This window comes from Bicyclus anynana, chromosome 16 (genome assembly GCF_947172395.1).
Source record: "Bicyclus anynana chromosome 16, ilBicAnyn1.1, whole genome shotgun sequence".
Classification (NCBI taxonomy): Eukaryota; Metazoa; Arthropoda; class Insecta; order Lepidoptera; family Nymphalidae; genus Bicyclus; species Bicyclus anynana.
Window position 1 is genome coordinate 9,313,838 of NC_069098.1, and position 11,212 is coordinate 9,325,049.

Here is an 11,212-nt window from a genome sequence, read left to right on the forward strand (position 1 = left end):
ACGTCAAGTTAAGTCATGATTTAATGGTGGTTACCAAAGTTGAAAACTTAAAATTAAAGTTACGAGGATTCTAAACGCGCCTTGGTCCAAGAAGAGCCCACAGCAAAGTGAGCCATGATTTTTTTAGTTGTTTTTTTTTCAAATATATTAAACAAATTCCACCAACAATCGATGAAAGCTCGCTCAATACATTTTTGAAAATTGTTTAACTCTTTCAGACCATTAGTTGCAAATAAACTTTTATATTTCAACGAGCTGCTTTCGGCCTTGAGACGTGAGATACTAGCACGGGATCAGTTTTCATTAGCGAAGAATTAAAAGAGTCGAAACCGAAAATTAGTTTTACTTGAGAAATAGTGTTTAATAAATAGATAAATGTATAAATATTCAAAAGTTATGATGAAATAAAATTGTAAACATAATATAAGATAACATAATGTTATGTTTTAGGTAGGTACCTCAGAAAAAGAAACCTGCGAAGGACAAGATCATAAAGGTAGTGCGTACGTACTATAATGTTTCCCTGTGGTACAATAAAGCGTGTGCCCAAAGTTAATGATCACCGAATTTTGCTAGAACATACGCCCTAACAAGAACAATACATAATGGTGCGAAAACAAAGTGCCACATTCAGAGAAATGTTCCATATAAAAGCAGAAACAGAAACATACATTATAGTCAGAGACCCAGGGACTGATTTCTGCAAAGATCTGTTTTTTAATGAAACCTTAAATTATTGGTTGATAACAATATTCCATTGTCGTCGGGTTGCTTTTCAAAATTTAGCAGGAACTACCAAAGTAATTAAATTTCAATTCTTCTAGTCATTTGTATTTTGCTTCATGCAAAAAACAAATAGCTAGAATTAAATAACATGAACGTTCTTTGAACTAAAATTACGTGACAAATGCAAAATGAAAAATTGTTTCCAACTCTCAATGCCACAATCACTAGGCTGGCAGGTGTCATTATTAATTATTTGGATTTAATAACATTAATTTATTAAAAAAAATGTTTATGTTTAAGTTTTTAAGTATTAAACGTCATTTGAAAAAAAATATGTAAAAAAAAACCGTTTGCCAGCTCTTCTTTCACTGCAGCCAATAGATTGCCATATGTTTATTGTTGTTAATTATTGGCACTTTCTTAATATTATATCATCTAAATTAAATCTTATTCTTTGCAGAACACCATAATATTTATGTTAAAACAATAAAAGTGGCCGCTCTTAGTGGTATTCATTTAAACAAAGATTCATTATAAAACAGATGCCTGCAGAAATCAACCTCTGTCTCTCAGACTATAACGCCCATTGACTTGTTTGATAACAAACTGCGTCAGTCGTTAAAGGAGGGCATATCGATCACGCTGTATGCATAAAAGATGACTCCCTTTGAATTTGTCACGTCATTCAATTGCACTGCTCAACGTAGTAACATCTGCTAGTTTTTAAATAAATGCAAAGTTTTTATATACAATATATCTTTATGAAGAAGTGAAGTAAAGAACTTTAGTGGTTAGACATACACAATGTGCCAACATGTCTACTATCTATAAATGACCTCCCTGTAAAATTTTATCTATGTACGGCATGACCTTTCACTTGTTATTTAAATTAATACTGAATATAGATATTTTAGATATAAAATAAACAGGCTATTTTCAAAAGGTTGCATAATTTGTATGTTTAAAAAAATAACATTTAGTTTCTAAGCTATTTTTATCTAACTGAGTTATTATTTTGATACTAGTCCGTTCTTTATCATTAAACTTCTTGTTCAATAGGTAGTCAGTTATTTTCAACACTTAAAGCAATATTTTAAAGCATCTTTAGTTCTATGATTTTTTTATAAAGATAAATTCCAGAATAGTTTTTTTTTTTCACTGATTTTATCTTCTTTATCTGATATCCGCATGAGTCTCGCCACTACTTCAATGATTTCTAGCATAAGTTGAAATTCTATAGAAGTATAATTTTTCGAATTTCATAAATAGTTAGTTCTTGCAATGTATGATGCCGATGTATCATACGTTAAAGAAATAAGATAGGTTTTTGTATCTTATAATCATTAAAGGGACCGGTTTTGTTTTAATAAGTTTTTGTAAACGGATTGGTATAACTAACGCGACCATACAGATTTTATTCAGAGCGGGACATTTGCTAAATTAAGTAAAAAAATATATTTTAACAAAAAAAAAATGTACTTATATAGAAGGAGCACAAACAAAATAATGAAATAACTTATGACAAAATAATCAAGTAGAATTAAATTAATTACTGTCTCAGCGTAATAGAGTGATCTCTTGTCAGTATTTTTGTATTTTGTCGCTTGAATTAGTTTTAAAATATCGGGATTTTTTCTTCCGAACGAGTAAAATAAATTGTAATTAAATCGCGGATTAATACTTCAATTTTAATATAATATAAATTTCTCTCTGTTTTTGAAAACGGTACAATTTTACTCTGACAGCGCGATAGACAGCCCGCAAACAGGACTGTCCTGCCCAAAAGCGGAACGTATGGTCACGTTTGGTATAACTTGTGTGTTGACTGGTTATGACAGTCTCATACAAGAATGCGCATTATTGTTGCTTATTATGGCGCATTATTCCTTCAATAAGGACAACTGAATTAATTAAGCATTGTTCGCATGTATCAAATTTATATCAGTCCCAGATGTCGGTGTATTTTTGAACACTTTTTATATAAAGCGTAAATATTGAATGCGGTTGAACAATAAATTAAGGACTAAATAAACGATGTACGTTGTTGTATATGTGCAGACTTTATATTTTAGAAGGTCCTGGTTTAGTATTTATTGTAAATATGTTCGTGTAAAATTAATATTATATAAATGTATTATTTTGTCAAATCTTGATAGCCCAATGGATATGACCTCTGTCTCCGATTCCGGGGGGTGTGGGTTCGAATCCGGTCCGGGCATGCACTTTCAGTTGTGTGCACTCTAAGAAATTTCACATGTCTCAAACGAGAGAACATTCTTAATTCTCTGCGAGTGTGCAGTCTGCTAATGTCTGAGAGGAGACTCGAGCTCAGCAATGAACCGCATATGGCTTGATAATGGTGATGATTACTCGACGGATTAAATATGCAGAGATTTTGCTAAGATATGTACAATATTTTATTTTATAGCATCAATAAATGTTGATAGGTGATGGTTTTTCACTTACTGCCTGTTGGTAGAATAGAAGAATTCAGTCCGGAGACAATCAAAGGCACCGTTTGCTATTAGGGTAAAAGCAGTAAAGAAAACAGAAGATCCTGTTTTTCAGGACTGAGAAAATATCAAAGTCAAAAGGCAAAGTCACCGGAGAAAAGTAGTGCATGAAATAAAAACTCATTAAAATTGTCTCCAGCCGTCATGTTTAAAAGATATGAAATGTTGTAATGATACAATATGGATACAATGAATTAACTTTAAAATTTTCAGATGATATTAATAATATTGATCGAAAACAAGTTTGTTGTTTTAACAAGCTTTCATTAAAAAGATGGTCATACCAATATGGTGATTGGATGTTCTTTTTTTATAATTATAATATATAGGTAATATTTTTTGAAGTCGGTAAAATTTTTTTGTTAAAAATATTTTGTTTTTTTGTTTTTAGTGTGTCCTAGCATAGTGAACGATCGCGCCACAGTACGGCAAATTTCGTTATTTTGATTTTAACACAAAACTACTTCACCGATTTTCATAAAAATTATATGGGACCAATCTGGAAGTATACCTATTCACCCAAAAAATAATTTTCAAAATCGGTTTAGAAATGACGAAGTTATGAGGTAACAAAACTTTAAAAAAAAGATACCTACGCGTCGAATTACCTACCTACCTCCTCCTTTTTTTTAAGTCGGTTAATAAAAAAAATACTTGTGCTAAAATAGCCTTACTAGTTAGGCACATATTTTAGTCAACATTTTAAGTTGTTTGAAAAAAAGTGCGACCTAAATTGGGTAACTAAATTATATTACTACGACTAAAACTGTGGTTATGTTGTTAATAATAGTTAAAATAATAAAGTAAATTCATTTCATATGAATATATAAATAGATACAGTCCAAAATAGTCACCGGCAATTATTGTTCATTTAGCAATTAATACTCTAACGCAATGCAGAGGTTCAATTTGTCTGTTCCCGCCAAATTGTATTCTTCATTAATTATTATTGTGTGCATATTTAATAATACCAACTATAACTGAAACTATATTTACGTACAAGTAGGTACTAAGCCTTATCATCTCTGTTTAAATTATTGTTTACTAGCTTAGGTAATCTACCAGTGAAAAATGCATAAAATGCAGATAAATATTTTTGGTACACGCAATAAATAAATCCGATAGGACGAGGCGGCTATTTCAACATAGACCGGACATAATAAATATTATTCTTATTTTACAAACAAATTAAAAGTATACAGGTATTTAATAACTGTGCTATGAGGAACAAATATCCCAAAAGACCGCACTATATAAGTAAATAAAAATTGTGACCTACCTAAAAATTGTTATGTGGTTAGTTTATAACTGCGTTAGAAGTGGGTATGAGAGGTCTTCCAATACATATCTTGCTTTAAGACCTTGGCAAGTGGCCTCACTAGAACTGCAGTATGTTCTATATTAGAACGGGAGTCCAAAGCTGAATTAGTAGGTTAGTAGGATCCTATCAAACTTGGCTGGGTAAGAAGAACAACACGAGCCGAGAAGATGGGGATTGACGTGTCATAAAAGAAATCCTTAACCCTCTCAGACCAATTATAGAAGGACCTGTATCGCACTCATAGTCACGAACAAAATTGTCTGTCATTTTCTGAGGAAAACGAGCTTAGATTTTGTATATATCTTAAACTAAACTAGAAGTTAGCGCCCGTTTATTACACAATTCAACTATACAAAAGGTATTTTTACAGAGCTCTTTAACCGACGAACACGATTACAACTATTTAACATCGATTCTATAGAGACAGTTTTTATAATCGCATTAGATCGTTGATCATATACTTTGACAGAAAAGTAACGTCTAGCGAGGCAGGTCCTACACAATAATTGGTTTGAATTAACCCTACACCCGGGTCGCAAGCTCTGAGCTCTACTCGAAGATTTTAACGGAAATACGTATTTGAAGTTGCTTTTAAAATGGGATTAAATAAAAAAAAAAATAATTGAACCAAATCTTGAATACAATTTGGTGTTGCAGCTACATAATTATCATATATTATCTATTCAAAATTGAATTACACCTAACAGCTAAAGGATCAAAGAATATGCTAAGATAAGTTAGGACTATTCAATGTATTTGTTAAAGTCATCATCATCATCATCATATCAGCCGATGGACGTCCACTGCAGGACATAGGCTTTTGTAGGGACTTCCAAACATCACGATACTGAGCCACCTGCATCCAGCGAATCCCTGCGACTCGCTTGATGTCGTCAGTCCACCTGGTGGGGGGTCGGCCAACACTGCGCTTACTAGTGCGGGGTCGCCATTCCAGCAGTTTGGGACCCCAACGTCCATCGGCTCTTCGAACTATGTGTGTGTTGTTAAAGTAATGTATATTTATTTTTTATTTTGCAGCTCTATAAGTTGTGCAAATTCAATTCACTAAACAACAATCCATACAAATTGCTACAAATAAACTAGTCACCGCACGAGACTAACAAATAGTAAAACCCAATGAGAGATTGAATTGTCACCGCTCTCCAAACCAATCTAATATATTATTAAATCGCAAATGTAGCGTTTTGCACGATTTACATCACGACTATTTAGTTTTATATATAGAGCCTGTTTAAGATGAATAAATTAAGTACGCGTTGTCAACTGAATCGTCCTTATAATAGAGGAAATTTAGCCATTCCATCACTTCTTTACAAGTTAGCCCTTGACTGCAATCTCACCTGATTGTAAGTGATGATGCAGTCTAAGATGGAAGCGGGCTAACATGTTAGGAGGAGGATGCAAATCGTATTCGTACCGGAACGCTAAAGCACTTGACGGAAAGTCTTTATCGGTATGGTGGTAACTAGCCACAGCCGAAGCGTATCACCAGCCAGACCTGGACCAATTAAGAAAACCTCAATCGGCCCAGCCGGGGATCGAACCCAGGACCTCCGCCTTGTAAATCCACCGCGCTTACCACGCCACGGAGGCCGTCAGAGAAATTACCTTATCATTTCCAATTTAATTCTTACTTTCGAAGTAAAGGTGAAAGCAGATTGTCTCCAATAGTTGTCAGTAAAAACACAAAATCGTTCAATACAAACTAGGTCGAACTAAATTGAAAGTGACAAAAAGAATCCATTAACAAAAACAAGTGAAAAACGCGAATAGCGATTGATACTACATAACAAGAATGAGTATAAACGGAATGAGTTTGCATTCAAATATGTCTGGTACCTATTGAATGCATCAAAAAGCTTTTTTTATGTGGATGAAAAAGCCTTAACTCAGTTTGAAGTAGGTCAAATCGAACGGCAAACGCTACAGTTTTTCTATAACAGGATATTTTAGCCGTGTCCTGAAAGTCAGGTTGGCCGAGTGGTCTAAGGCGCCAGATTTAAGCTCTGGTTCCCGAGAGGGAGCGTGGGTTCGAACCCCACACCTGACAAATTTGTTACGAATTTTTTTTCATGTATTTTTCATATATAGTAGCTAAAAATTTAATTTGATGATAAATATCAATAATGTCAAAGTATGATTTTTGTTTTTTAACGAAAAAAACATGTAAAAATAATCTCACTCATTGCTATTTTAGTTATAAAGATGCCTTAGGCCCAGGAACAAAATATTTATTAATGACCATTACTGATCACAATTTGTGTACCTATACGTGATATTCATGGCGAACTGTACAAAACTACGAACGAGGCGAAACAGGTTGGGGGGTTATTCTTCCAAGCCTCCTTCTATACTTTGCTGCGTCCAATATCTATCTATACTAAATACTAATAATATAAAGAGGTGTATATTTTAAGAAATTAAATATCACTTGTCTCAAACGGTGAAGGAAAAACATCGTGAGGAAACCTGCATACCTGAGAATTTTCTTAGATCTCTATACTACAGCCTTTCTTGATGAGTACTGTTTGCCAACAAAGAGAAAGAAAATGCATGTCAATTCATAACTTATTTATTTTAAATTATGTATGGTTTGTGTATAAAATACAAAATATAATTACCATATCTAATTGTTCAAATTTATTTTCTTTAATTTATTTTCTTAAATTTACAAGTTAACTATAATTATTATTAGGTGTGAAATGAATAGTGATTTATACCCTTATTTATAATTTGCTTGTTGGTAAACAGTACTTATCAAGAAAGATGGTAGTGTGCCAATCCGCATTAGGTCAGCAGGATAGACTAAGGCCTATCATTCTGAGAGGAGACTCGTGCTCAACAGTGAGCCGAATATGGTTTGTTAATGATGTTGAAAACCAACCTTATAATATGAAAAATAGTAAACTGTGGAGACTAGCATATACCGCTGGTCTGAGTCCTGTACTGAGTCAATAAAATATGCTGAAAATTTGAGCTTTCCCATCACACGTCACATGCAGCGCGTTAAGCCAAACGAACCAATATGAACTAAAAGCGTGGTAGCTTAACTTAAGCCTTGTTTATTTAAAGCTTATCGAAACTTCAACGTATTGTAAATTAGTCCAGCTTCAAGCAATAAATGCATGTTAAATCTGTAACTGTAATCGTGTTCAAACTCGATCCAGTTAAACGACGATGTATTTAAATTTAGTCAAAAGTAAATTCAAAATAAGAATATTTATCGTCGCAGTGTAAAATCTTATCACGGGGAACTGGTTTTGGTATATTATATGATAGGAAAAATAAATGGTTATATATTTTAGGTAAGGTGGAGAAACAGTAATTAGGGTTCAGTAATCAACAAGTCATCAAGGAACTCTAATAGTTTCGCAATGTCTGTCTCTATGCCCGTCTTTTTTAACCGACTTCAAAAAGGAGAAGGTTCTCAAGTTGACCGTTATGTTTATGTATGTACAATACTCGAAGACGCCTGAACCGATTTGACAAAATCTTATTTGTTTTTATTAATATTTGTATAGATAGATGACCGGGACCAACCGATCGCTTTACGTGCTCTTCCAGACGTGACATGACACCACCAACTTCCCCAACTGCAAGCTGAGAAATGTCAAAAGAAAGCTTTCAGAAAAAAGCTCAATTCTTCATAACCCGATCCAAGTTCTCGTGATCCATATATACTTACCACGGGACCAACGGGGCACCCACTGATTCATAAAATGTTTAATCAAAAATCAAAAATTCATTTATTTCAAGTAGACACAAGCATTTTTGATACGTCAGTTGACTAATTGTAAAGATTCTACCACCGGTTCGGAAGGCAGATTCTGCTGAGAAGAAACAGGCAACAAACTCAACAGTTGCTCTTTTAAAAAAATCATACAATAATATTATAATTACAATTATTGATGACAACATTACAATTTCTTATAGTTTGACTTCCTGTGTGAAGGTGGAAGCTGATCAAACGGCCTCCAAGCAACTTTATTCTGATCCAAATACGAACGTATTGTAAATTACGTCGGTTTAAACGATAAATACGTGTAAAATATAGGCTGGATTGAGCGTAAAACGGGAACAATTAAAATTAGTCAAATGTTAAAACTGGGGCTTTATTGACCACAAGCGTCGTAAAGCCGCCCGATTTATGTTAAGCAACGTTCCGATTGACGGGCACGTTGTTTACGATAGTCGTTCATGTTTCTGATCATAATCTAGATAGTCTGTGTAATATATATGGGATATAAAAAGGCGATATTAACTAACCCCGGTTCGGGTATAGATTTCAGCTTCCAGAGCCATGTGGTTTTACAAAGATGTAGTAAAGATCTTCGAAGATTCAACCATCGAACGTACTTTTCGTTCGCTCTTCTCTGGCACAGTCCAAGAAGAGTTGGACAAACTTGAGTGCGATAGTTTTTTTTTTTGACTACAATCTCGCCTGATCGACACGGCGGTTTCTTTTTTGTATTGTACCGGAACGCTAAATCGGTAAATCTCTTTCAATTTTTACTCGACATCGTACAGGAATGCTAAATCGCTTGGCGTACCACCGGCCGTGTCTATTTACCACCCTACCGACAAAGACGGTAGGGTGGTAACTAGACACGGCCGCAGCCTCCCACCAGCCAGACCAAATAAGAAAACCTCAATCGGCCCAACCGGTGATCGAACCTCCGTCTTGTAAATCCACCGCGCATACCACTGCGCCACGGAGCCGTCAAAAGTTAGGGGTTATCTCGGACACTCGAAGACCATGTTAACGGTAGGTACTACGCCTGATTTCACTCCAGCTGTGCTGTTGTATTGCACTGTATTGACATCCTATGGTTACAGTAGATGTTTAATGTAGTCAATGGTTTATTTTTTTTTTTTTAATTTCCTGCAAACGCTTTTCACATAACCAAAACTCTCTTTTATTTTTCTACTAGCGGACCCGGTCAAGCTTCGCTTTGACTTATGTGCACTTCTTCCCTATCGCTATTCTACACTACCCTGCTCCTACCCCTACCCTAATTCATTTGTTACAAAAAATGTTATAAATGACAATCGATTTTGTGCAAACTTCACATAAGCCATCTACTAAATAGTCCGAACAAAGCCTAAACATTTGGTTTGGATAGCTGAACCCGGTCTTGAGTTCTAAAATTCGGAAAAAGAAACTTTAATTTACACAAAATAAATTTATGAACGCACGCGTAAATGTCAATCATTACGTAAATAGTATTTGACAGGGTGGACAACAAATGTTTGACAGGTACAAAGTAACATTTATGGAAAATTATTCATCTTTCACAATTATTTATTTGTCAAGTTTTCATTGTTTTTAAGATGTATTCTGCTATTCTGCGAAGACAAATCCAACGAATCAAAAATCATGAAAATCGGCTCCGCAGATCTCGAGTTATAAGTGTTGTAACAAACCCGACTTTCTTTTATATATATAGATTATTTTCTATTATTGGTTGTTAAAGTTCAGTTTAAACTATGCTCGCCAACTCGTTTTGCGCAGTGTGGTGGACGATCTCCTATAGGGAGCCGTTACAATCAGCTTATAAAGATGTGCTTCATTTCAGTCCGAGTACATTTGATACTTAAACAAAGAGAAAATTAGCTTGTTACATTATTGCTTTTAAACAAAACACCTTGATAACAAAACTCGTGGCACGACGCCCGCGGGCCCGCTTCACGCATCGATTACTATCCAATTTCGAGGCGACAACCTGCCCGATCTTTTGTTACCCTGTCACGTGTCCCGGTGGACTATTTTCACCTTTATTTTAGAAAATAAGGCGTATTCGTGCAAACTAATCGCGAAATTTCGTCAGGTGTTGGAAATAAAGTGGCGCCTTTTTAACTACACCCAAATAGCTGTAGCATTAAGAATTTTATAATGGCAATCGTGACGTAAATACACAATGTATTAAGTGCTTTTTAAATTTTGAACGTAATATAAATTCTCCTACTATATTATGGTTATTGTCAGTTAAATTATAAAATTAAATAATTACGTGTTTCAAACGGTGAAGGACTACTAACATCTTTAAAAAACCTGCATACCTACCAGAGAATTTTCTTAATTCTTTCGCACAATCTCTTCAATTCGAATTGGTGGACTATTATATTATATTCTATTTAATGGTATCTGTATTCATATTTCTATGTATGTTATGTTATATTAATTATCGTATGTTGACATTTATCTTTATGTTATTATCATTTTCTTTATACGCTGCTCATATCAAAGTTTTTTATTATCTTTTAATTTGAATGTATTAAAAGTATTTTGATTAGTAGGTATAACTGTGACGTCACCCGGGTCTCAGCAGAAAATCAGTGCTGGGCATTGCTTTTCTGCGATGAACGGCTAATGCTGTAAACCCTTTCTGTTTGGTGTCACAGACAGTCATATAATATCTTAGATAGGATATACTGTGACACTAAAAATGAATAAACTTATTCATTCATTCTTTCTATAAGCCAAACCCCTGTCGTTCTGTAATTCTGTGGTGGCTCGTGACGAGTCGCAAATATGACTGATAAATTCAGGTAATAATCCCATGGACCAGATAAAAAGAGTTTAGTAAGGTAACTTAGGCCAACTAGATCATGTACACCAAACTTATACATG

General features: G+C 34.3%; 1 non-coding gene across 1 annotated transcript; it reads left to right on the forward strand.

The window, feature by feature from the left end:
* Positions 1 to 6,547: 6,547 nt before the first annotated feature.
* On the forward strand, positions 6,548 to 6,631 carry Trnal-uaa (transfer RNA leucine (anticodon UAA)). The gene has a single exon. It is a non-coding gene; the product is annotated as a tRNA-Leu (tRNA).
* The last annotated feature ends 4,581 nt before the right edge of the window (positions 6,632 to 11,212 follow it).